The sequence below is a fragment of the Dipodomys merriami genome, unplaced genomic scaffold (genome assembly GCF_024711535.1).
Source record: "Dipodomys merriami isolate MVZ:Mamm:240054 unplaced genomic scaffold, mDipMer1.0.p SCAF_39, whole genome shotgun sequence".
Classification (NCBI taxonomy): domain Eukaryota; kingdom Metazoa; phylum Chordata; class Mammalia; order Rodentia; family Heteromyidae; genus Dipodomys; species Dipodomys merriami.
The window spans coordinates 5922873-5950821 of record NW_027205492.1 but is presented as its reverse complement, the minus strand read 5'-3'; positions in this window follow the sequence as shown (position 1 = coordinate 5950821).

Genomic DNA, 27949 nt, shown 5'->3' with positions numbered 1-27949 from the left:
AAAGGGGAATGGTAAGGCAGGGGCCAGGCAACTAGGCTACACCCCATCCTCCATGGCAGTGTCATTTTGAAGTCATTTTATTTCCCGTCTCCAAAATCCCTTCACCTGACTCCAATAAAATGGCATTGTACTCACTAATATTTCTTTGCTAAAAACAAAATAGCCACATCCGCATAGCCGTGCCGGATCAGTATAGCTCGCGCAGTTACAATGAAGGCAGGATGTCATAGATTTTCTCCTTTATAGCCAGGAACTTCCTTTATCATAGTATTGTAAATGTCAATGGCTATACAGTATTCTGTGTCATTATACTTTTCCAATATATTATATGTAGTTTGCCAAATATAAGGGAGAAATTCAAAAACTAAGAATCCAGGGCTGGTGCCTCTGGAATACAGAAACCCCAAGAAAGGCTCTTCTTGTGGTGAGATGTATAACAGAGAATGGCCACTCAAGAGCCAGTAATATCCAGTCAGTCCTATGGAACCAGAGAATGAGAGGTTTTTTCACTGAAGACAGCGTGAAGTTCGTGTCTTGCCAAGTGAAATGAGACAGATCAAAGAGAGAAGCTTGTGTCGCAGCCCAGACAGGAAAATGGCCACTGAATGACAAACAGAACAGCAGCAGCAGCAGCAGCAGCAGCTGCTGCTGCAGCAGCAGCACGTGGACCATCCACACGGTCACCAGGCTCCTTTTTCACGCCATCATTAGGACAACACAGCAAAGCCAACTCCAACCATGTGGCAGATTCTAGAAGCTTTCAGCCAGGTCTTCTGCAGGTCCTGAGAAATGAGCAGGACATTGGAGGAACTGTTGGTGCCCTGGGGCTCAGGGGGATGGATACCAGATAACATGGCTGTCCCCCAGATTTCTCAAGTCCATGCGGATGCACCCCAAGTGAAGGGGTTGGGGTGAGGGAAAGAATGTGGGTTCTAGTGCAGCCCTGCAGCTGTGTGGCCTGTGGACTGAGAAGCAGGTGACAAGATCCTGGTCCCTGAGGCGGAGGGGTTTGAGGTGGCGTCTATTCCTGTCCACACAGACACCTCCAATTGCTGTGAGAGGAATCTGCAAACAATTTGGGATTTTTAGTTCTTCTTTCCAGACAGTTACACAGGCAGAAGGGTCCCTGTAATCCAAGTGAGGGGCAGTCACAGACAAGCTGTCTTTGCTGCTTGAGGGCTTCCAACCCATGTGCAGAAGATACAGACATAACAAGAACACTGTAGGAGGCCCAGACTCCAGCCCTGTGCTGCCGGCTCCACTGAGAGCAAGGCTGCTCCCTCCTCTAGAGGATGGAGCGGGAAGGGTGGGGGCAGGAATACCAGGATGTGTGGTCTCCTCACTCTGGATTCTGTGTGGGGTGCTGAGATCTTTAGAGTCATTTTTTTCTAGTCTATGTCTCACAATATTTCCAGGTCAGTGTGGAATGCAGAGGTGACAGGGCCAGGCTCTGCCCCACACCCAAGCTGCCATGGCAGAGCTGTAGCTATGAGCAGGCCCAGAGCCTCAGTCCTGTAAACCTAGCTGAGAAATGGCTCAGAGCTCAGTGACAAAGTTTAAAAGGCACAAGCCAGCCTGCAAAGAAAGTCTTTGAGACTCCATCTTCTATTTATCATGAGTACCAGGATTAGAGGCATGGATCAAGTGGTAGAGCACCAACTGTGAGAAAGCAAGACAGCAAGAATATGAGTCCCTGAGTTCCAGCACGGGTACCACAGCTCTACAAAATAAAAATCAGTGAATATTAAATCATGATTTGCATGAGAACCATGACAGAAATAGCTGATGAACTGGTAACAGGTTGTGCAGAGCTGGTCTGCAGACAGGGTTTGAGAAGGATGAATAGGAGTGGAGAGCTGGAGAACACAGGAGCAGTAGCTCTCTGCTTCCAGACCCTGTGCTCAGCACCCACTCTGACTGTGAGAGCTCACTGCATCTGCCCACAGTGGGAAGTGCTCTCCTCATGAATCCCAGGCCCACAGAGCTGAGGTGCTTACCCGAGCAGGTGATGGCAGAGTCAGGATGGGAGTGTGGCAGTCCTGCTTCACAGCCTTACCCACTGGCTGGGGCTGAGGCTGGACAAGGAAATTCCACAGGCCTCTTGTGGTCCATTAAGAATGGGACTCCAGGGGCTGGGAAGGTGGCTCTATGGTAGAGCGCTTGCCTTGCATGCCTGAGGCCCTGGGTTCGATTCCTCAGCACCACATAAAGAAAAAAGCCGGAAGTGGCACTGTGGCTCAAGTGGAAGAGCGTTAGCCTTGACCTGAAGAGCTGAGGGACAGCGCCCAGGCCCAGAGTTCAGGCCCCATGACCGGACCCAAAAAAAAAAAAAAAAGACTGGGACTCTGGGCCTGAGATGGGACACTTTTAAAGGGCTTTGGAGATGAGGACATGGCTGTGACTGGAGAGGATGTAAAGAACAAACAGAAATTTGCAGATGTGTGTCTGCTGGTGGTAGAGAAGGGAACCTGGAGCCATACCCTAGCAGAGACATCACTGAAGAATTGTGCTGTGGGCAGACTACAGTCCTGACCAGTGCAGGGAAACTGCTGAAATCACAGAGAAAGGCAGGCAAGGGAAGAAGTCCATAGGGCTGGGGTGGGGTGAGGAGGGAGGTCTGTGATTTGGTGCAGAACCTGGTGAGTGGATTCTCTTTCAGAATTACTCTCTGTCTTTGTCTTTGTGATCTTGATGCTAAGTTGGCTCTCGATTGTCTTCCAATGCCCCCTGTGCACCTTGCTTTCTGTCTTTGGGCTCTGGGGTGATGGAATTCCAGATGGAAATCAATACCACCCATAACTTAAGAATGTGGGAAGAGCTGGGCAGAGCAGGCCCAGCACTGGGGCAGGCCCTGATGTACAGCGCCCCCTGGAAGATGCCATGGGGCCTGACCTGAAGCAGCAGCAAAGGAGACCTGCCATGTTGACTCAGGGTGGGAGAACTTGATGGCCCATTGGGTATTGTGGACCGAGTGATGGGTAGTCGGTGCTTCATCACATTTCTTCACATTCAAATTCTCAAGTAATGCTGAGAAGAAAGCTCAAAAATTCACAGGAGGGCCAGGGTGTTGCTGAAGAAGCTTCTTTTTTTAAAAAAAATACGTTTTTTATTGTAAAAATAGTGTATAGAGGGATTACAATTAAATGAGTAGGGTAATGAGTACATTTCCTATCAAGCATTGTTACCTCCGCCTTGGAGAAACTTCTTGATGAAAACACTGATGAGGAAGGAAGGTGGTGCAGGCCTGTGAGTGTCCTACTCAGCAGGAAGATTACAATTGTTTCTTTGGTCAGAGATTGGGAGTCCAACTCTGCAGCAGACGCTTCAGCTCACTGGCCAGCGCTGTGCCAAGTGACCACACCTCCCACCTCAGGAAGATTACAATTCAAGGTGAGCCCAGTGGGAAAGTTTGTTAAGTTTCATCTGCAAAGTGACCACCTAAACCTGGGCTGGATGCATTGCCCAGAGGGTAGAACAGCAGCTGAATAAGGAAGGTAATTGTACACAGGGGCCTGAGTGCTGAAAGGAAAAACAAAGCAACATAAATGAAAAAATAAATTAAGATTGGGAGGTAGCCATTACAGACATATTTACTGCTCTACTACCATGGCTGCGGTCCGTGTGCCATCTGGGGACAGGTAAATAAGACACATAGTCCCGCCTTTGAGCACAGACAGAAGGAAGTAAAGAGACACAGGCTAGGATGCTGCTGGATCCTGAGAAGGAAGGCCCATGCCGCCGCTCAGACCCTGGGACCTGAGCCACACCTGGGCTCTAGGGATGGAGACTGTGCTGGTGGATGGACCACAGGCCCACAGGAACTAAGCTGGGACTCAGGCAGGTGAGGCTGACAACAGAGGAAGGAGGCCAGCTTTGGACATCAGAGGAGGAAGGGATTAAAAGGACTCCATTGGAAATGAGGACAGCATAAGTGAACCACAGACACCTTGGCAAGCCGTGTGCAGTTCATCAGGATTTTCTCATGAAATGAGCATGGCAGCACATAGGTCTGTGACAGGTCCCATGGGAGATACTTGAGTCAGTGGCCACCATGCCGGGAGTCTGCACAGGTAGGTGTCAAGCACACAGAGACTATGGCAGATGAATTCACACACTGCCAGGCTCTGATCAGAGGCTGCTTCTGCTCATGGTCTGGCACTGCCTTGCTCATCAGAAAGGTGCCCTCTGTTCAGACAATCCCCTGTCAGCCACCATTCCCATCACTTTTCCTCCCTGGGACAGAAAAGTCAGAAATGGGTGCAGAGTTCATCCCCCCACCGCCCAGTGGGTTATGGAGAAATCACAGACACAGACCTGGCTTCAGCTTCCAGTTGCAGAGCACAGCCAGGAGATCAGAGGAAGGGCACAGTGTGCCAGGCCTCGAGATGCCATTGGGCATGCTCACTCTGTCCAAAATGTTGTTTGTTCCCTTATTCATTCATTCATTCATTCATTCATTTGTTCATTCATTCATTTATCTATGTATTTATTGTTACAGTCCTGGGGCTTGAACTCTAAACTTAAGGGACATCCTTAAGCTTTTTTATTGGCTGAAGACTGATGTAAAGACTGGTGTTCTATCACTTGAGCCACATTTCCACTTCAGGATTTTTTAGGGTAATTGGAGGTAACAGTCTCATAGACTTTGCTGCTTGGGCTGGCTTTGAACTGAGACCCTCAGATCTCAGCTTCTTGAATAGCTCAGATTACAAGTGTGAGCTACCAAAGCCAAGTTTCTGCTCAGAATTGTTGTGCTACCCACTGACAAAAAGACATGCTCTGATTGCAAGATGAAAGGAACACTTTATTCTGCACCCTAGTGCACAGACCCAGGCTTGGGAGGCGCAATCATGGAGTGTGCGCCCCCTTCAGGAAAAGAGGCAGGTTACAAGTACTTTTCAGGGAAAGAGAAGGACAGTATGCATGGTAAAATCCCTGGTGCCGGATAGAAAAGGGAAATGATAAGGCAGGGGTCAGGCCACTAGACAGCACCCCATCCTCTATGGAAGGACACTGTGGGGGTCACCTTTTTTGTCATCATTAACATTCACCCACCTGACCCCAACAAGCTTGCGCTGCATTTGGTTAAATTTCTTGGTGGGGTCTCTTTGAAGAACATAATAGCCACATTCGCAGGGCTCTGTTGACTCAGGACACATCCAGCGTCTGCAGTGAAGGCACGATGGCCTAAAATGTTCACCCTTATAGCCAGGAGTTGCCTTTAACATCTCATCGTCATGGTCGATGGTAATACAGTAATCTGTTTCACCATAGTTTACCCTAATATCATAGGCAGTTAGCAATCTGATAGGTAAGAATTCCAAAGATAACAATCCAGGACTGGTGTCTCTGAAATACAGATGTCCCCAGAAGGTCCCGCTTTTCGGGAGTTCTATAACAGAGCCTGGCCATTCAAGAGCCTTTAGTTTACGTTCATTCTCATTGAACCAAAAAATAATGGATTTGTTCTCTGAAATCAGTGAGAAGTTTGCCTCTTGCCAAGTATAACGAGAAGGAACAAAGACAGAATCATGTGTGGCAGCGCAGACAGGATCATAGCTGCTGAGGACGAGACAGGACAGCAGGAGCAGCAGGTGGACGGTCCCCACGGTCACCAGGCTTCCCGTTCCCTCCATCATTAGGACAGCTCAGCAAGGCCAACTGCAACCACGTGGCGGATTCTAGAAGCTGTGCAGACAGGTCTTCAGCAGGTCCTGGGGAGAGAACAGTACAATAGGGAGGTTGGGGTCATTGACCTAGGGCTCAGCTATCAGGGCTGTCCCCCAGATGCCTTAAGTCCACGTGGATGTAACCAAGACAAGGGGGCTGGGGTGAGGGGAGGAACATGGGTCCCAGTGCACCCCTGCAGCTGTGTGGCCTGTAGACTGAGATGCAGGTGACAAGGTCTTGGTCTCAGAGCCGGAGGGGTTTGAGGTAGCATCTCTTCCTGTCCAGGTGACCACCTCCACTTGATGTGAGAGGGATCTGCAGACAATTAGGTGTTTAAGTTCTCCTTTCCAGACTTTCTCTTGGGAAAAAGTTTCCCTCTAACACAAGTGGGGACCAGAACCGTGACAGGCTCCAAGGCCACGGGGAGGTCACAGACAAGCTGTCCCTGCACTGAGGGCTTCTGACCCATGTCCAGAGGACACAGACAGAACAAGGACAATACAGGAAGCCCAGACTGCAGCCCTGAGCTGCCAGAGCCAGTGATAGCAAGGCTGCTTCCTCCTGTAGAGGATGGAGCGGGTAGACAGGAAAAACAAAATTGGTGTTTGTGGGGCTATCATCAGAGGAGTCCTTTTCTTTGAGGCCTTCCCCTACACTAAGTGCTGGTCACTTCTTGAATGCAGAGGTGACAGACACTGTCCCCATAGGCTCAGGGCTCGATGATGGAGCTTTAGCTATGAGCAGGCCTCAGAGTCTCCAGCCTGTAAACCTAGCTACTGAATGGCTGAGAGCTCAGTGATGGAATTGAAAACCCAGAGGCAGCCTGCATAGAAAGTCTGGGAGACTCGATTTCCAATTCACCATGATACACCAGACTAGAGGCATCACTCAATTGGTAGAAAACCAGCATTCAAAAAACAACACATCGAGGCTGGGAAAGTGGCTCAGTAGTAGAGTGCTTGTCTGCCATGCATGAGGCCCTGGATTCGATTCCTCAACATCACATAAACAGAAAAGGCCAGAAGTGGCACTGTGGCTCAAGTGGTAGAGTGCTAGCCTTGAACTGAAGATCTCAGGGACAGCACCCAGTCCTAGAGTTCAAGCCCCACAATCAACCAAAAAAAAAAAAAAAAGACATCAAGAATGACCTCTACCACACCTACCAGATTCCCTTAAAAGAAATCACTTATGGACTGGATGCCAGAGAATCACACTTATAATCGTATCAACTCTGGAGACTGAGATCTAGGCATTGGGGTTTGAAGCAAGCCTGAGCAAGCAATTTAAAAGGATTCTTCTCTCTGAATAACTACCAAAAAAGCTGGAAATACAGTTGTGCTTCAAGTGCTAAAGGTTAATCTTGAACAAAAGAAGCTTAAGGACAGTAAGCAGGCCAGGAGTTCAAACCCAGAATCTGGAAAAAAATAAAAATAAAACCCCACTAACTAATAAACTATTATTTTGATTCTAAAGAAAGCAGAGCAGACCGGGCACTGGTGACTCACGCCTGTAATCCTAGCTATTCAGGAAGCTGAGATCTGTGGATCACAGTTCAAAACCAGACCAGGCAGGAAAGTCCCTAAGACTCTAATCTCCAATAAACCACTAGAAAACCGTAAGTGGCTCTGTGGCCCAAGTGGTAGAGCATTCACCTTGAGCTGAAGAGCTGAGGGACAGAGTTCAAGCCCCACAAAAAAGCAGGGCAATCGGTGGATTTGGAAACCAGAACTGCCAATACTGGCCTACAAAAAAGAGTTCAGAAGAGGGAATAAGACTTGAAAGCTGAAAGCACAGCAGCAGTAACTCTATTGTTTGGAACCCAGTGCTCAGCACCCAATCTGACTATGAGAGCTCACTGCATCTGCCCACAGTAGGAAGTGCTCTCCTCCATGAATCCCAGGCCCATAGAGCTGAGGTGCTTACCTGAGCAGGTGATGGCAGAGTCAGGATGGGAGTGTGGCAGTCCTGCTTCACAGCCTTTCCCCTGGATGGACAAGGGAATTCCGCACCTCCTGTGGTCCGCTAAGAATGGGACACTGAGCCTGAGACCAGGGGACACTTTTAAAGAGCTTTGGAGATGAGGACGTGACTGGGATTTGGGGATGATGTGCAGGATAAACAGAAACCTCTACATATCCTGGGGCTTCCATTCAAGGTACACCTGGGGCTGTTCCCTAGTAGAGAAATAGCTGCAGACTCATGGCTGTGGGACAGGTTACAGTTCTGCCTTGTGTAGATAAACTGGTTTAAATCATTCAGAAAGGCAAGGTGAAGAGGGATTAGAGGAAGGAAGAAAAGCCATGTCTCCTCAGGGTGGGGACTTGATGTCCCATTTGGGGTCCATAGCAGTTGTAGGTAGTGGGTACCGCGTTTCCTCACATTCAAATGATGACTGTACAGCAATCAGCCTAGTGCTGAGACAGAAGCTCTAGGATTCATAGTAGGCCATTGGTGGTGCTGGAGAATCTTCTTGATATAAGAAGGTAGCAGAATGACGAGAAAGGGGTCCAGGCCTGCAAGCTCACTATGCCGCAGGCTGATGTCAGGAACAGTAAACATTCTTTTAATCTGAGAATGGAACTTGAGCTCAGTATTGGATACTTTCGTTCATTGGCTAACACTCTAGAGACTGAGAGATGCCTCCCACCCGAGGAAGATTACAATTCAATGTGATCCCCTGTGGAAAAGTTTGTTAAACTTCATCTGCAAAGTAATCATGTAAACTTAGGGTGGATGCATCCCTGAGAGGTAGAGTGCCAGCCAGCTGAGTAAGGACGCTAAGCCTCCACAGGGGTCTCACTACTGCCAAAAAAAAAAAAAAAGGCAAGGGAACAGAAAATAAAATAAAATAAATTGGGAGGTAGCAGCCATTACAGAAATATTTACTACACAGCTACTATGGCTGTGGTCTGTGTGCTACCTGGGGACAGGTGAATAGGACACACAGTCCCGCCTTTGTGCACAGAAAGAAGGAAGTAAAGAGAGGCAGGCCAGGATGCTGCTGGGTCCTGAGAAGGAAGGCCCATGGCACTGCTCAGACCCTGGGACCTGAGCCACACCACAGGACCCGGGATGGGGGATGGGCAGGGGTGCTGAGTGCAGAGGAAGGAGGCCTGGTTTTGGGATTTCTGAGACAGAGGGCCCTCCATCAGATATGAGGCACAAAGTCAGTGACCCACAGACAGCTGACAGACAATGCTCACAGAGGCAGGATTTTCTCCGGTAAAGAGAATGACATATTTCTGTGACATGTTTCTGTGCGTGGTGTCTGTACAGGTACGTGACAAGCTCACAGAGACTGTGGCAAGTGAATGAGCACACCTGGTCATGCTGTGATTAGCTGCTGTTTATGGACACTGACCTCTCAATGCCTCACTCAGTGGGCTTGTCCTTTCTTTCAAGCCCTGTAAGGTAGCATACAGCCCCCTGCTGGTGGCTCATGCCTTTCATCCAAGGATCACTATTCTGAGGAAAGAAATTCCAAGAGACTCTTGTCTACAATGAACCACAAAAAGCCAAATGAGCTTTCACTCAAGTTGTAAATTACTACTGTTGAGCACAAAATCTAAGGCGCAAATCCCAGGCCCTGTGTTCAAGCCCCAGATATGGAAGAAAAAAATTTAAAGAAAAGTAAACAAAATGGGACAAAATATCTTTGTCTTAAGGGTCAAATCCAAGTACAGTCTTTGGCTACGGACGTAGCTCAGTGTTGGAGCACTGGGTTTGAGTCTCAATAACAGAAAAATAAAAAAATCAAGGCACAAGCACAGAGGTGGATTTGGGCCTTGGCTCCTGGGAAGCCTGGAAGGTTCTGGATAGAGAAAGGAGAGCATGAAATTTAGGCAGACATGGCAGGATGCCAGGTGATTGAGCACACAAAACCTAGCCATGTTGAGATAATCATTCCACAAACTCAGCCTGAGCTCCTGCAGAAGCCACTGGATCTGGAGGGCTCCAGGGTTCATCCATTGCACAGCTGTGTGTGGGATCTGCACAAGGCAGCACCATAGACCTGAAAGAGACAAAAGAGCTGTCAACATCACGGTCCAAAGGGATTGCAACAAGAGAAATCTACCTGCAAAAGCTGAGTGCTGAGGGGTGGAAAAGATGAGGTGGGGTGGAGAGTGGGCTAGTGGGCGCTGCTTCAGAGGAGGGAATGGAAGGGTGGGTGCTGCGTCAGAGGTGGGGATGGAAGGGTGGGCGCTGCTTCAGAGGTGGGAATGGAAGGGTGGATGCTGCTTCAGAGGAGGGAATGGAAGGGTGGGCGCTGTGTCAGGCAGTTGGATGTCCATGGTGAAGTGGGCATTTTGAACAAGGAGCAGTTTGCCAAATGTGTTCTGCTGTCTGAGTCTTGTGTTTGGAAGTTCCAACGACATACAAGTAATGTTTTGCAATTTTTGTTCAAGTAAGTCTTCTAGATCTGTCTCAAGATCCTGGGCCGGAGTGATGCTGGGGTACTGGGCATTCATGCAGCTCCATGACCCTTGTTTTGATTCCTTTTTGTGGAACTGGAGTTTGAACCCAGGGCCTCTCATGCTAGGCAGCTGTTCTAACACTTAGTCTCACTTCAAAGACAGATTTTTGGCAGTTAATTAGAGAATGATTTTCCTCTAGTTTTCTGCCTTAGACAACCTTTGAATATCAATTCTCCATATCTCAACCTTCCAACTACTAAGATTGGCAGGCACATGCCCTAACAACAACCTTGTAGACCATTCGTCCTACCCAGTGTCGCTGATCACTGGTGAACTCTGCTGTGTGAATTTTCTGGTCCTAATTTGTCACCTAGTAGGAGCCATGGTGGGGTCCTGTGCCTGGCTCTCTTAATGCTTAGATACATTATAAATCAGTGCTTCCTCTAGGGCTGAGTATCACTCCTAAGTGGACAGCCCCATTGTGTTCACACATTCTTCTGTGTATTGCCTCAGTGCTCATCGAACTTCTTACCTCTTGTAATTAACCACCAATAAATAAACAAAGAGCAAGCCTGGCTGAGATATGACTTACATGCCACAGAGCCTGCCTAACAATCAAGTAGCCCTTACCTGAAACTCCAGAACCAGCAAAAGAGAAAAAGAAAGACCATCTTGTCCCCAAGCAAATGGCCCTCTGCTGGAGGACTTGCCTTTTCTGCTAAGAATCTGGATGTGATCTCAACTCTAAAAACACCTAGGGACCATGGGGCCATTGTGACTCATGCCTGTAATCCCAGCTGCTCAGGAGGCTGGATCTAAGGATCCTGGTCAAAAGCCAGCATGGACAGATAAACCTGTGATCATTGTAACTCCAATTAATTAGCAAAAGCAGCCACCAGTGGAGATGAGGCTCAAATAGTAGAGAACTGGTCTTGAGCACACAACCTTAGGGAGAATACACCAGTCCTGATGTAAAACCCCAGGATTAGCACCATAAGATAATAACAATTTTTTAAAACTCCTATAGAGAGGAAGAGATGGAATGAGGAGGTAGGATAAGGAATCTACAAAAAGCTAGACTGGCAGAGAAAATAAATTCTTTGCAAATACTGGTATTTGGGTGGGGCTGGAAGACACCTTCAGATGAGGGCATTAATGAAGGAACACTAAGAAAGTAACATTAAATGAGACAAGGTCACAGCTGAGCTCCTGGGAAGCCCACAGAGAAGGACGCTGGCACAGGGAACATGCATCCCCACGCTGGGCCCTGAGGAGCACGCCCCTCACTTCCTGTGATTCACAAAGTCTTGGTGTCTGCATGCACTGTCCTTCCCATCCCCACACCATCCTCTGGCAGCCATGAAGCCAGCAGCAGGCAGAGCTGGGCAGAGCTGCCAAGGCCAGCCTGCAGGGGGAGTCCTTGCCTTGGATGCAGGCACAAGCCATGGAGGTCCAGGGGAAGCTCAGGGAGCCTCTGGGTTCTCTCTGCATCTCTGTCTCTCCTGGCTACCCTGGGGATGGAACAGGGGCCTCCCGTCCTCTGGGCCTCTCCCAGCACTTGTGGAGAGACGAGTGCTCATCAACAAGGCCACTAGATGACCCTAAATCCTCTGATGACTTCTGAACTGCACTCTACCTCTCCACACACTCTGGCTGATGCTTCTCTGGGGCAGGCTCTTTCTCACCAATGCTTTGGAGGCCCATCATCAGCCATGTACAGGAGAGGGGGTTGGGTGTATGAGAAGCAAGCAGGGACTGATCTGGGTTGATTTCCAAGTTGAACCCGTTCTGTGGTAGGATATGAACATGCCCACTGCTCTGGCATTTCCCTAGCTGCTCTCTCATTGGACAGTCTGCCCTTCAGCCCCCAACTCCGTCTCTTTTCCTCCTTGGGAGAGAAAAGTCAAAAATGGGCTTGCAGTTCATCCTCCCCACCACACTGGGGCAGTGGAGGAAGCACAGAGACCCAGACCTGGCTTCAGCTTCCAGTTGCAGAGCGCAGCCAGGAGAGCAGAGGCCGGGCAGAGTGTGCCAGGCCTTGAGACGCCATGGGCTGTGCTCACTCACTGCCCAGAATTTCACATATTTATTTATCTATTGATGTACTAGTGAACTTATGTGCCATTTGGGGGACCTGAACATAGGTCCTGGATTCTATCTCTGAGCTTTCATGCTCAAGGTGGCACTCTACAACTTCAGCCACAGCTTCATTTCTGGCTTTGTGGTAGTTTATTAGAGAAAAATAATCTCTTGGCTTTTCCTGCCTGATCAGGTTTGAACGGAATTCTGGGATCTCAGACTCTTTAGTAGCTAGGATTACTGGCAAGAACCACCCAGGCCCAGTGCCTGCTAGGAATTTCTGTGCTACCCACTGACAAGAAGAACAAGGAGGCTAGCTACTCCAAAGGACCGGTTTATTCTGCACCAGGGACCAGGAGACAAAGTCAGCAACATAGCATCCCCTTTAGGAAAAAGACCCAGGATACAAGCAGTTTCACAACCAAAGAGAAGGAAAGATGAGTGAATGCATTGCACAGTCCCTGCCTGATGCAGGCATTAGGAAAGAGGAATGGTTAGGCTGGGACCAGGCCACTAGGCTGTACCCCATCCTCCATGGTGGGATAGATTCAGGGCCATTTCATTTCCTTTCACGAACAGTAAACCACTTGACTCCATAAAACCTTCGTTGTATTTTCTTCAGTTTCTTGGTGGGGTCTTTGTTAAGAACAATATAGCCACAGTTACATGCTTGCACCAGATCAGTACAGTTCGAGCTGTTGCAATGGAGGCAGGATGTCATAAGATTTTCATCTTTATAGCCAGGAACTTTCTTTAACATAGAATCGTCAATGTCGATGGCAATACAATAATCTATGGTATCATAGCTTTTCTTTATATTATGTGTACCTCCCCAGATATAAGAGAGATATTCAAAAACTACGAATCCAGGGCTAGTGTCTCTGACATACAGAAACCCTGAGAAGGGCCCTCTGGTTGGAAGACGTATATGAGAGTGTGGCCAGTCAAGGGCCAATAATTTCTGGTCAGTCCTATTGAACCAGAAAATGAAAGATTTTTTCACTGAAGACAGCGTGAAGTTTGTATCTTGCCAAGTGAAACGAGATGGGTCAAAGAGAGAATTAGGTGTGGCAGCCCAGACTGAAAAATGGCCACTGAGGACCAGGCAGGACAGCAGCAGCAGCACTGGGACCGTCCTCACGGTCACCAGGCTCCCCATTCCCACCATCATTAGGACAACACAGCAAGACCAACGCCAACCACACAGCAGATTCTAGAAGATGTACATCCAGGTCTTCTGCAGGTCCTGAGGAGGGAGCAGGAAACTGGGAGATCTGCGTCAGTGCCCTGAGGCTCAGGAAGGTTGATGCCAGGGTAAGAGGAATCCCCCAGATTCCTGGAGTCCACGTCGGTGAGCGCCAGGTATGGAGCCAGTGCACCCCTGCAGCTGTGTGGCCTGTGGCCTGAGAGGCAGATGGCAAGGTCCTGGTCCCCCAGACAGAGTGGTGTGAGGTGGTGTCTCTTCCTGTCCACGCGATCACCTCCACTTGCTGTGAGAGGAATCTGCAGACAATTTGGGACTTATTTCCAGACTCTTCTACAGGATGTGGGGACCCAGCACTGTGGCAGGTTCTGGGATCACGGGGAGGTCACAGACAAGCTATCCCTGCACTCAGGGCGCCCGACCCATGTCCAGAGGACACACACATAACAAGGACACTGCAGGAGGCCCAGACTGCAGCCTGTGCTGCCGGCTCCACTGAGAGCAAGGCTGCTTCCTCCCCTGGAAGACGGAGCAGGGGGCAGGAAAACCAACACACCTGGTGTCCTTGCTCTTGTGGGAGAGTGTCTGGGGGCTGAGATTAGGGGACTCTTTTTCTTTAGGTGTCCACCAAATGAAATACTGGGTCACTTCTTGAATGCAGAAGTGAAAGTGCCAGACAATGTCCCCACAGGGGCTGCATGGCAGTGCTAACCTACGACCAGGCCCCAGAGGCTCCAGACTATACACCTAGCTATGAAATGGCTGAGAGCTCAGGTTTGGAGATGAATAGCCAGACCTACAAAAAAATACTTGGAGAGTCCATCCCAATTCATCATGGTGCACCAGATGGGAGGCATGGCTCAAGTGTGAGACACACCTCATACCCCTCCACCTCGGGGACCAGGACCTTGTCAGCTGCTTCTCAGGCCACAGGCCACACAGCTGCAGGGGTGTGCTGGGACCCACATTTCTCCCTTCACCCCAACTGCTATACCTAGGGTGCACCCATGTGGACTTGAGGAATCCAGGGGACAGTGCTGTTAGGCAGCATCCAGACCCCCCTCCCCGAGCCCCAGGGCACCAACCCTGATCCCTCGGTGTTCTTCTCCCTCCTCAGGACCTGCAGAAGACCTAGATGCACACCCTTGTTTCTCACTCAGTGTGAGAAAGCAAGACGGCAAGAATATAAGTCCCTGAGTTCTAGAACTGATACTAGGCCTCCACACAAGAAATCCTTAAGGATTAAATTAGGGTTGTTAGGAGAAGCATAATATAGACATCTGATGTATTAAGAAGCAGGTTTAGGGCTGGGAAGGTGGCTCAGTGGTAGAGGCTTGCTTTGCATGCATGAGGCCCTAGGTTCGATTCCTCAGCACCACATAACCAGAAAAAAAAAAAAAGAAGAAGAAGCAGGTTTAGCAATGCTGGCCTGCAAAGAAGGATTCCAAAGGATAAATAAGACTTGAAAGCTGACAAGCACAGCAGCAGTAGCTCTCTGCTTCCAGACCCAGTGCTAAGCACCCACTCTGACTGTGAGAGCTCACTGCATCTGCCCACAGTGGGAAGTGCTCTCCTCGTGAATACCAGGCCCACAGAGCTGAGGTGCTTACCTGAGCAGGTGATGGCAGAGTCAGGATGGGAGTGTGGCAGCCCTGCTTCACAGCCTTCCCCGCTGGCTGGGGCTGAGGCTGGACAAGGGAATTCCACAGCCTCCTGTGGTCCACTAAGAATGGCACACTGGGCCTGAGACCAGGGAACACTTTTAAAAAGCTTTGGAGATGGAGACGTGACTGTGACTTGGGAAAGATTCGTGGAACCAACAGAAATTTCTACAAATGTATGTCTTTAGGTGGAGGAGAAGGTGGCCTGGGGCTGTTCCCTGGCAGAGAGATAGCTGGAGAATTGTGCTGTGGGCAGACTACAGTCCTGACCGGGGCAGGGAAACTGTGTTGAAATCACAGAGAAAGGCAGGCGAGGGAGGAAGTCCATAGGGCTGGGGTGGGGTGAAGAGGGAGGACAGGAAGGAGACATGCTACATGTCCTCAGGGTCGGGACTTGATGCCCATTTGGGGTCCACAGCAGCTGTGGGTGGTGGGAACGCAGTGAGGGGAGGACGGTGCTTCACTGTGTTTCCTCACATTTAAATGATGTCTGTGTAGGATTGTAACTAGTGCTGAGACAGAATCTCAATGGAACTAGTGCTGAGACAGAATCTCAAGAATTCACAGAAGGCCTTGTATGGCACTGGAGAATCTTCTTGATGTAAGAAGGCAGGAGACTGATGAGGAAGGGGGTCCAGGACTCTAAGCTCAATACTCAGGAGGCTGATGTCAAGAACATTGCAATTATTTGTTAATGGACAGAGATCAGGACTCGAATTCTGTACCTGCTGCTTTACCTCATTGGCTAGGGCTCTACACACTGAACCACACCTCACACTTTAGGAAGATTACAGTTCAATGTCATCCCTAGCGGAAATGTTTGTTAAACTTCATCTCCAAAGTAACCAGCATGCATAACTCTGGGAAAGAGCCTCAGGTAAGTAAGGAAGCTGAGCATGCACATGGTCCTGAGTTCAAAACACAGTACTGCCAAGAAAAAAATACGAAGGAGCTGAAACAAAAAATAAAATGGGGATGCAGCCCTTACAGAAATGTTTACTGCTAAACTACCATGGCTGTGGTCCATGTGCCACCTGGGGACAGGTGAGAAGACACACAGTCCCTCCTTTGTGCACAGACAGAAGGAAGTAAAGAGAGGCAGTCTGGGATGCTGCTGTGTCCTGAGAAGGAAGGCCCATGGTACTGCTCAGACGCTGGGACCTGAGTCACACCTGGGGTCTGGGGATGGAGACACTGTGGGTGGATGGACCAGAGGCCCCCAGGACCTGAGCTGGGACCCGGTCTCGGGAAACTGAGAGCAAGAGGAAGGAGGCCAGGCCAGCTGTGGGAATCTGTGATACAGAGCACCCTCCATCAGAAATGAGGTTCACTCAGTGACCCACAGACAGCTAGGCATGCCATGGTCAGATTGGCTGGATTTTCCCCTGAAATGAGAGCAGCGTGTATTTCTGTGACATATTTCTGCATGTGGTCTCTGAACAGGTACATGAGAAGCACTCAGAGAACTGCAGCAGATGAATGAGCACACGAGGCCGTGCTCTGATGAGATGCTGTTTCTGCTCACTGACCTGCACTGCCTTGCTCAGAGTGCCTGCCTTAGATTGGCTTGTCCTTTCTTTCAACCCCTTTAAGATGACAAAAAAAAAAAAAAAACAGCCCCATGCTGATGGTTCATGCCTGTCATTTATGTGTGAATCACTACTCTGGGGCAAGAAGTCTGTGAGACTCTTATGCAGAAATAACCACAAAAGGCCGGATGAGCTATGACTCAAGTTATAAAGCGCTAGCCTCGAGCACAAAATCTAAAGAACAGATCTCAGGCCCTGAGTTCAAGACCTAAATGTGGAAGGGAAAAAATAACAATAAGAAAAAGGAAAAAAGAAAAGATGGAACAGCCAGGCGCCAGTGACTCACGCCTGTAATCCTAGCTACTGAGGAGGCTGAGATCTGAGGATCACGATTCAAAGCCAGCCTGGGCAGAAAAGTCCATGAGAAAAATAAATAATCTCTTGGCTTTTCCTGCCTGATCAGGTTTGAGCTGAATCCTGAGATCTCAGACTCTTTAGTAGCGAGGATTGCCGGCAAGAACCACCCAGGCCCAGTGTCTGCTAGGAATTTCTTGCTACCCACTGACAAGAAGAACAAGGCTGCTAGCTACCCCCAAAGGACCAATTTATTCTGCACCAGGGACCAGGAGTATGGGATTTAGGCAGACATGGCATGGTATCAGGTGACTGAACACACACAATCTGGCCATGTTGAGATAGTCATTCCACAAATTCAGCCTGAGCTCCTGCAGAAGCCACTGGATCTGGAAGGCTCCAGGGTTCATCCATTGCACAGCTGTGTGTGGGATCTGCACAAGGCAGCACCATAGACCTGAGAGAGACAAAAGAGCTCTCAACTTCAGAGTCCAAAAGGATTGCAACAAGACAAAGCTACCTGCACTAGTTCTGGGGACCATTGGAGATGAATAGAGAGCTGGGCAGAGCGTGGGCTAGTGGGCGCTGTTCTGAGGTGGGAATGGAAAATGGGCGCTGCTTCAAGCAGCTAGATGTCCATGGTGAAGTTGGCATTTTATACAAGGAGATGTTTGCAAAATATGTTGTGCTGTTTGATTCTTGTGTTCTGGTGAAACACAAGTAATGTTATTTTCTGATTTCTGTCCAAGTATGGCTTCCAGGCCTGTCTAAACAGGTGTAATAAGGTTTGTCAAACTTCACTGTCTTAGAGTTTACTCTTAGCTTCTATATTTCCATTTTGTTTTTGTGACTCCATCTTAAAGAAAGGACTGCACCCCCGCCTGTGAAACTAGTTCCTTATGGCTTGACACTTAAACATATATGTATCCACTCCCCACACTTTCATTTATTGTCTCAAAGTAATCATCATTGAGAGTATCACAGAAACAGGTCATGTTGTCCTCACTTGCTGCTTGCTTACAGCATTGTTTTAGCTTTTGTAAATTCATGGTTGGCTTGCACCTGTAGAAAGAACCGTTAGGGGCTTTCCACCCCTGAGCAAACAAGGAGGTGGGATTTCTGCTGTAAAAGCAGTCTTGAGAGCAAGCTTGCTGCTGCACTTGATGGGAGGGGAGTCCCAACATCCCAGAGTAATCATGGGCTGGCTAATAGACTTTCTATTGGCTATTCTCTGTCCGTGTGGCCTGTCCTGTGGTCTTCCCCACAGCAGGGGGATTCTGGAGGACCGGATGCTCATGCAACTCAGTGATCCTTGTTTTTGTTCCTTCTATGGAACTGGAGTTTGAAACCAGGTCCTCTCACTTACTAGACAGATGATCTAATACTTCACCTTACTTCCAGAACAACTTCTTGGCAGTGAATTAGAGAAGGAGTCTACTATATTTTTCTGCCTTAGGTTACCTTTCTCCAGATTTCACCTTCTGAGAGTTGAGATTGACAGGCATAAACCCTAACAACAACCCTGCACCCCACTCCCCTCCCCAGTGTCTGCTGATCACTGGTGAACTTCCTTTCTGGGTAATTTTCTCATCCTAGTCTGTCACCTAGTGGGAGCCCATGGTGGGGTCCTGTGTCTGGCTCTCCTAATGCTTAGACACATCATAAATCAGTGCTTCCTCTAGGGCTGAGCATCACTCCTGAGTGGACAGTACACATTCTTTTGTGCATGATCTTCACGTTCATCAAACTTCTTACATCTTATAATCACCAATAAATAAACAAATATCAAATCTGGCTGAGATATGACTTACATGCCACAGAGTCTGCTTAACAATTGAGTAGCCCTTACCTGACTGAAACCCCAGAACCACCAAAGAGAGAAAGAGAGACCATGTTGTCCCCACACACATGGCCCTCTAGTGGAGGACTTGCCTTTTCTGCTAAGACTCTGGGTGTGATCTCAGCTCTAAAAAGACCTAGAAACCTAGGACCATAGTGGCTCATCCTGTAATCCCAGCTACTCAGGAGGGTGGATGTATGGATCATGATTCAAAGCCAGCCAAGACAGATAAATCTGTGAGACTCTTCACTCCAGGTAACCACCAAAAACAGCCAGCAGTGGAGAAGAGACTCAAATGTTAGAGAACTAGTCTTGAGCACAAAACCTTAGGGAGAGTGCACAAGCCCTGATTTGAAACCCCGGGATTAGCACCATAAAATAACAATTTTTTAAAACTCCTACAGAAAGGGAGACAGGGAATGGGGAGGTAGGATAAGGAATCCACAAAAAACTAGACTGGCAGAAAAATTATGTCACTGAAAATACGGGGATTTGAATGGTGCCTGAAGACATCTTCAGCTAAGAGGATAAATGAAGGACCACTAAGAAAGTGACCTCAACAGAGACATGTTCCCAGCTGAGGCCCTGGGAGGTCCAAAGAGAAGGACGCTGGCATAGAGCCCCAAGCTGGGCCCTGACATTCCCCTATCAGGTCTCTCAATGGGCAGTCTGCCCTCCACCCTCCACCCCAGACTCCTTTCTTCCTTGGGAAAGGAACAGCAGAAATGGGCCTGCAGTTCATCCTCCCCGCCTCACAGGGGCAGTGGAGAAAGCACAGGAACCCAGACCTGGCTTCAGCTTCCAGTTGCAGAGCACGGCCAGGGGAGCAGAGGCTGGGCAGAGTGTGCCAGGCCTTGAAATGTCATGGGCTGTGCTCACTCAGTCTGCCCACAATTTTCTTGTTCATTTCTTCAGTTAATTTTTACTAATTTATTGTTTGTTTGTTTGTTTTTCTGGGACAATCCTGGTATTGAATTCTTGGCCTAGGTGGATCCTTCGTTTTTTTGTTTTTTGTTTTACTTTTGTGCAAGGCTGGCACTCTACCATTTGAGCCATAGCTCCACCTCTGGATTCAGGGTGGTTAATTGGAGGTAAAATTATTACAGACTTTCCGTCCTGGAACGGGTTTGGACTGCAGTCCTCAGATCTCAGGCTCTTGAGCAGCTAGGATTGTAGGCTTGAGCCACCAATGCAATTCTGCTCAGAATTATTGTGCTACCCACTGACAAAAAGAATAATTCTTATCAGGTATTGTTGTCTCCTCCTTTGTTTTTTCCCTACCATCCCTTCCCTCCCATCTCTACAACTACACTCCATCTACTCCTTGACCCCCCCCCCCCGGCCTAAATTGTAAAGTTCATTTTTCGACATAGCGTCTTATACATCTCATTGTTGCAATGGGTCAACCTGTATCCCTGTTTAAACAATTTTTTAACAATTGTTTTAGCAATACTTGATAAGAAATGTACTCATTGGGCTAGGAAGGTGGCTCAGTGGTAGAGCGCTTGCCTTGCATGCATGAGGCTCTGGGTTTGATTCCTCAGCACCACATAAGCAAAAAGAAAAAAGCCAGAAGTGGTGCTGTGGCTCAAGTGGTAGAGTGCTAGCCTTGAGCTGAAGAGCTGAGGGACAGCACCCAGGCCCAGAGTTCAGGCCCTATGACCGGACCCAAAAAAAAAAAAAGAAAAGAAAAGAAATGTACTCATTACCTTGCTCATGTAACTGTAACCCCTCCTCTGTACAATATTCTCACAATTAAAAAAAAAACTTATTAAAAAAAAAAAAAAAGAAGAAGAAGAATTCTTGCCAGGCACTAGTGGCTCATGTCTGTAATCCCAACTACTCAGGAGTTTGAGATCTGAGGATCGTGGTTTGAAACCTGCCCAAGCAGAAAAGTCCCCATGAGATTCTTAGCTCCAATTAACCACTCAAAAAGTTGAAGTGCTGTGGCTCAAGTGGTCGAGCACTAGCCTTGAGCACAAAGGCTTAGGGTTAGAGTCCAGGCTCTGAGTTCAAGCCACATGACCCACAAAAATAACAACAAGGAACACCTCTTCCTGAAAGGACCAGTTTATTCTGCACTAGAGACCACAGACCAAGGCTTGGGGGCTTCAGCCAGGGATCCAGCGCCCCCTTCAGGGAAGGGAACAGGTATACAAGCACTTTCACAGCCAAAGAGAAGGGAAGATGAATGAATGCATTGCACAGGCGCTGGTGCGGGCCTCAGGAAAGGGAAATGATAAAGCAGGAACCAGGCCACTTTTGTGGCAGGGTCGATTTGGGGTCATTTCATTTCCTGTCATCAACAGTCAACCACCTGACTCCAACAAACTGGGTTTTAACTACCTTATATACATTGTTGGGGTCTGGTCTGAGAATAATCCAGCCACATCTACAGGGTCTCCTCATCTCAGGACATTTCCAGCTGAGGCACTGAAGGCACGGTGTCACAAGTTTTTCCTCTTTGTAGCCAGGAACTTTGTTTAAGATACTACCAGGAAGGTCAATAGTGACACAAAAATCTGTCTTATTGAAGTTTACAATTATATCATATGTATGGGTATCAGGGAGGTAGTGACGCACAAAGTTTCTGGAGCTGTTATCTTTGAAGTACAAAACCCCAAAGAAGGGCTTTCTTTTTGGTAGATATATATGAGAGTGTGGCCAGTCAACAGCCTGTATCTTTTCAGCCTCATTCAACCAAAGAATGAGAGATTTGTTCACTGGGGGAAGAGAGAAGTGTGAGTCTTTCCAAGTAAAATGAGATGGATCAAAGAGAGAATCATGTGTGGCAGGCCTGACATGAACAGAGCCACTGGAGTCCAGACAGGACAGCAGCAGCAGCGCGTGGACGGTCCCCACGGTCACCAGGCTCCCCGTGAGCAGCATCATTAGGACAACACAGCAAGGCCAACTCCAACCACGTGGCAGATTCTAGGTCTTCTGCAGATCCTGACAAGGGAGCAGGACACTGGAGGGATCCGGGTCGGTGCCCTGGGGCTCAGGGAGGTCGATGCTGTCTGACAGGACTGTCCACTGGGTTTCCTCAAGTCCACATGGATGCCTCCCTGGGTGTAGAGGTTAGGGGGAGGGGAGGCACGTGTGTCACAGCACAGCCCTGCAGCTGTGTGGCCTGTGGACGGAGAGGCAGGTGACAAGGTCCTGGTCCCCGAGGCCGGGGGGTTTAAGGTGGTGTCTCTTCCTGTCCACGTGGTCACCTCCACTTGCTGCAAGAGGAATCTGCGGACAATTTGGGATTTTTTAATTTACTTCTGTTATTTTTGCCAGTCCTGGGCTTGAACACATGACAAGGGCACTGTCCCTACAGATTTTAAGACAAGTGCTCTACCACTTGCAACATACCTTGCTTCCTGCTTTTCTTTTTTTGAGGGGATGATTAATTGAAGATAGGAGACTCACAATCTTTCTTGCTCAGGAGGGCTTTGAACTGTGATCCTTAGATGAGAGCACCCTGAGCAGCTTGGATTACAGACCCGGGCCACAGGTACTAGCACAATTTGGGATTATTAGTTCTCCTTTCCAGACTTTTCCACAGGCAAGAAGGTTCCCTGTAACCTAAGTAGGAACCAGTGCTGTGGCAGGGTCCCAGGCCACAGGGGGGTCAAAGACAAGCTGTCCCTGCAGCTAAAGGCTTCTGACCCATGTGTAGAGGACACAGACATAACAAGGACACTGCAGGAGGCCCAGCCTTCAGCTCTGTGCTGCTGGCTCCACTGATAGAAGGCTGATTCTTCCTTTAGAGGATGGAGAGGGGGGGCAGGAAAACCAGGACACATGGTTTTCTGGTTCTTTTTTTGAATCTGTATAGGGGGCTGAGATCAGTGGAGTCCTTTTCATGGAAGCCTACCCCACACTAAGTTCTGGGTCACTTCTTGAATTCAGACATGACAGGAGCCAGACACTGTCTCCTCGGGCCCAGGGCTTCATGGTAAGGGTTTAGCTATGAGCAGTCCCTGGAGAGTCAGGCCTATAAACCTAGCAACTGAAATGGCTGAGAGCTCAAGGATGGAGTTGTAAAGCCAGCCTGAATAGCAAGTCTGGGAGACACTATCTCCAATTAATCATGAGTGCACCACATTTGGAGCATAGCTCAAGTAGTAGAACACCAAATTTCAGAAAACAAGGCTTTAAGAATAGAAGTACTTGAGTTCTAGTACAACCACCAGATTCCCTAAACAAATCACTAAAGAGCTGGGTGTCAGTGGCTTATTTCTGACAGCATAGCTCCAAGGGACTGAGATCCAGGTGTTAAGGTTCAAAGTCAGCTTGAGCAGCAAAGTCCAGGAGACTGTGTTCTCCAACTAATTAGCAGAAAATCTGGGAGTGGAGTTGTGGTTCAACTGATAGAGGGTTAGCTTTGAGTAGAAGATCAGGGATAGTAACCAGCACGTGTTTTCAAGCCTCAGAGCTGGCAAAAAATAAAAATAAAAACCCACTACATATTAAATAATTATTGCGATTCTACTGAAGCAGGACCATCTGTGGATTTGGAAACCAGTCCTGGCAATGTTGGACTGCAAAGAAGAGTTCTGAAAGATGAATAGGAGTGAAGAGCTGGAAAGCACACAGCAGTAGCTCTCTGCTTCCAGACCCAGTGCTAAGCAGCCACTCTGACTGTGAGAGCTCACTGCATCTGCCCACAGTGGGAAGTGCTCTCCTCCACAAGTCCCAGGCCCACAGAGCTGAGGTGCGTACCTGAGCAGGTGATGGCAGAGTCAGGATGGGAGTGTGGCAGTCCTGCTTCACAGCCTTCCCCACTGACTGGGGCTAAGCCTGGATATGGGAATTCCGCAGCCTCCTGTGGTCCATTCAGAATGGGACACTGGAACTGAGACCTGGGGACACTTTTAAAGGCTTTGGAGATGGGGACATGACTATGACTTGGGAAAGATGTATGGAATAGACAGAAATGTCCACAGATGTGTGTCTACAGATGGTGGAGAAGGCAGCCTGGGGCTGTTCCCTGGAAGAGAGATAGATAACTGGAGAATTGTGCCATGGGCAGACTACAGTCCTGACCGGGTCAGGGAAATTGCTGGTATCACAGAGAAAAGCAGGCAAGGGGAAGAAGTCCGTAGGGCTGGAATGGATGAGGAGGGAAGACAGGAAGGAGACATTCCATGTGTCCTCAGGGTGGGGACTTGATGTCCCATTTGGGGTCCACAGCAGCTGTGGGTGGTGGGAACACAGTGAGAGAAGGATGTTGCTTCACCACGTTTCCTCATACAGATGATGACTGTACAGGATTCGAGTTAGTACTGAGTCAGAAGCCCAAGAATTCCCAGTGGGACGTGACTGGTGCTGGAGAAGGCAGCAGACTGATGAGGAAGGAGGTTCAGGCCGTAAGCTCCCTACTCAGGAGGCTGATGTCAGATAGATTGCAATTTTTTTTAATTTTGGACTAGACCTTGATCTCAGTACCTGTTGCTCTCACTCATTGTCTAGTGCTCCACCAACTGAGCCTCGCCTCCCCCTAATGCAAATGTTAAACTTCATCTCCATAGTAATCAGCTGAAACTAAATTGCATGCATAACTCAAAGGGTAGATTGCCAACTAAGTAAGGAAGCTGAGCATGCACAAGATCCTGAGTTCAAGCCCCACCACCAACAAGAACACCAACAACCACAACAAAGGAACAGGTGAAATAAAATAAAATGGGGAGGAATCCCTTTCAGAAATATTTGCTGCACAAGTACCATGGCTGTGGTCCGTGCGCCACGTGGAGACAGGTGAGAGGACACACAGTCCAGCCTTTCTGCAAAGACAGAAGGAAGTAAAGAGAGGCAGGCCAGGATTCTGCTGGGTCCTAAGAAGGAAGGCCCATGGTGCTGCTCAGACCCTGGGACCTGAGCCACACCTGGACGAGGATGAGCACACTGTGGGTGTGCTCACCTGAACTGGGACCCGGGATGGGAGGCTGAGAGCAAAGGAAGGAGGCCAGCTTTGGGGATTAGAGGAAGGAAAGAGGAAGGGAGCATGATCAGAAATGAAGGGCAGAGTCAGCGACCCACAGACAGCTGCTCAGGCCAACTGCAGAGTGGCTGGATTTTCTAATGAAATGAGCGAGGCACATATTTCTGTAACAGTTCCCACAGGAGACAATCGATTCATGGTTATCGTGTGTAGTGACTGTACAGCCATGAGACAAGACCCCTAGAGAGTGGCCATGAATAAGCACAAGTGTTTTGATGAGATGCTCTTTCTGCTCCCCAACCTCTCAAGGCCTTGCTCGGTGTGACTGCCTGAGATTGGCTTCTCCTTTCTTTCAACCCCTCTAAGATGGCAGAAAACAACAAGGCATTAGTGGATCACACATGATCCAAACTGGAGGCTGCGATCTCAAGATCATGATTTAAAGACAGCTCAGGGAAAAAAAATCTATGAGATTCTATCTCCTATTAACCAAAAATAAAGCAAGAAAATGAACTCTGCCTCCAGTGGTAGAGTGCTAGCGTTGAGCACAAAACTTTAGAGGAAGATCCCAGATCCTGAGTTCAAGCCCCAGGAACTGAAAACATAAAAATAAAAAGTCTAGGTGAAAACATCTTTGCCTTAAGGGCCAGATCCAATTATGGACTGTGTCTAAGGATGTATCTCAGTGGTAGAACACTGGGAATGAGTTTGAGTATAAATACTAGGAAAAAAATTCAAGGGGCAAGAATTAAGCTGGATTTTGGCCTTGGTTCCTAGGAAGCCTGAGTAGAGGAAGAAGAGCATGGGATTTAGGCAGACATGGCATGGTACCAGGTGACTGAGCACACACAGCCTGGCCATGTTGAGATAGTCATTCCACAAACTCAGGCTGAGCTCCTGCAGAAGCCATTGGATCTGGAGGGCTCCAGGGTTCATCCATTCCACAGCTATGTATAGGCTCTGAACAAGGCAGCAAGATAGACCTGAGGGAGATACAAAGAGCTATCAACTTCAAGGTCCAAAGACAAAGCTACCTGGACAAGCTGTAGGGAAGTACAGGGAGCTGGGGGGCAGGACAGGGATGGTTTGGTTGGGATTCAGTATTAAGCTCGGGTTTCAAAACATGTTGTGCTGTTTTGTTTTTGAGTTTTGAAGATCTGGTGAAATACAAGTAATGTCCGTTTGCATTGTTTGTTCAGCTATGGCTTCCAGGCCCTTCTCAGGCTCCTGGGCTGGGGTGATACCGGGTACTGAGCATCCATGCAGCTCAATGACCCTAATTTTGGATCCTTTTGTTTGAATCCAGAACCTCTCACTTGCTAGGCAGATGCTCTAGCACTTCTTCTCACTTCCAGGACAGCTTGTTGGCAGTTAATTAGAGAAGGAGTCTCCTCTACTTTTCTGCTTTAGGCTACTTTTGAACTTCAGTTCTCCAGAATACAACTTTCTGAGTGTTGAAATTGACAGGCATAAGCACTGATAACCCCCCTGTACACCATTCCCCTCCCCAGTGTCTGCTGATCACTGGTGAACTTCCCGTCCAGGGTGTTTTCTTTGTTCTAATCTGTCACATAGTGGAAGCCCATGGTGGCACCCTGTGCTTGTCTCTCCTAATGCTTAGGCATATCATAAATCAGTGCTTCCTCGCTTCTGAGAGGACAGCCCCCATGACATTTACCCAATCTTCTAAGCATGACCTTGGTGCCCATTTACTTTTTTGGAACTTGCAATTAATCACCAATAAATAAACAAATAGCAACACTGGCCAAGATATGACATGTGGCAGAGCATCTGCCTAACAGTTGAGTAGCACTTACTTGGAACCCCAGAATCAAACCACCAGAGAGAGAGAGAGAGAGAGAGACAGTTAGAGAGAGAGAGAGAGAGAGAGAGAGAGAGAGAGAGAGAGAGAGAGAGAGAGAGAGAGAGAGAGAAAGAGAAAGAGAGAGAGAGAAAGAGAGAGAGAGAGTCTATGTTGTTCCTGAGCACTCGGCTCTCTGGTAGAGAACTTGCCTTGCCTGCCTATAAGACTCTGATCTTGGGCTGGGAAGGTGGCTCAGTGGTAGAGCGCTTGCCTTGCATGCATGAGGCCCTGGGTTCGATTCCTCAGCACCACATAAGCAAAAAGAAAAAAGCCGGAAGTGGCGCTGTGGCTCAAGTGGTAGAGCGCTAGCCTTGAGCTGAAGAGCTGAGGGACAGCACCCAGGCCCAGAGTTCAGGCCCCACAACCGGACCCAAAAAAAAAAAAAAAGACTCTGATCTTGACAGTACAAAGACCTAGACAGCTTAGGGCCCTGGCAGGAAACACATGAAATCCCAGCTAATCAGGAAACTGAAATATAAGGATCCTGGTTCAAAGCCAGCCTGGGCATAGAAATCTGTGCAGCTCTTAGCTTCAGTAACTACCAAAAATAGCCCAGAGTGGAGCTGTGACTCAAATAGTAAACAGCTGGTCTTGAGTACAAACACTCAGGGAAAACACCCCAATATAAAAGACTTTTAAAAATAGAGAGAGGGAACATGGAGAAAGGACAAGGAATCCACAAAAAGCTAAACTGACAGAGAAAATGACTTAGTTACAAACTCAGGGGCCTAGCTGGGTGCCACTGGCTCACACCTATAATCCTAGCTACTCAGAAGGCTGAGATCTGAGGATCACAGGAAAGTCCCTGAGACTCTTATCTCCAATAAGCCACCAGAAAACCAAAGCGGCACTGTAGCTGAAGTGGTAGAGCACTCACCTTGAGCTGAAGAGCTCATGGACAGTACCCAGGCCCAGAGTTCAAGCCCCATGACTAACAAAAACGGAAGGAGGCCTTGGGCGGACACCTTCACATGAGTGGGGGGATCAATGAAGGGACCTGAGAAAGAGATCTCAACTGACACATGTTCTCAGCTGAGCCCCTGGGAGGCCCACAGAGAAGGACACTGGCACAGGGGAGATGCAGCCCCACGCTAGGCCCTGAGGAGCATGCGTCTCACTTCCTGTGACTCACAGAGTCTTGGTGTCTGCATGCACTGTCCTTCCCATCCCCACACCACCCTTCTGGCAGCCATGAAGCCAGCAGCAGTCAGAGCTGGGATGAGCTGCCAAGGCCAGCCTGCAGGGGGCGTCCTCACCTTGGATGCAGGTAGACGCCATGGGGTCCAGGGGAGACCCTGGGAGCCTCTGTGTTCTCTCTGCATGTCTGTCCTTCCTGGCCACACTGGGGATGGAACAGGGGCCTCCCGTCCTCTGGGCCTCTCCCAGCACTTGTGGAGA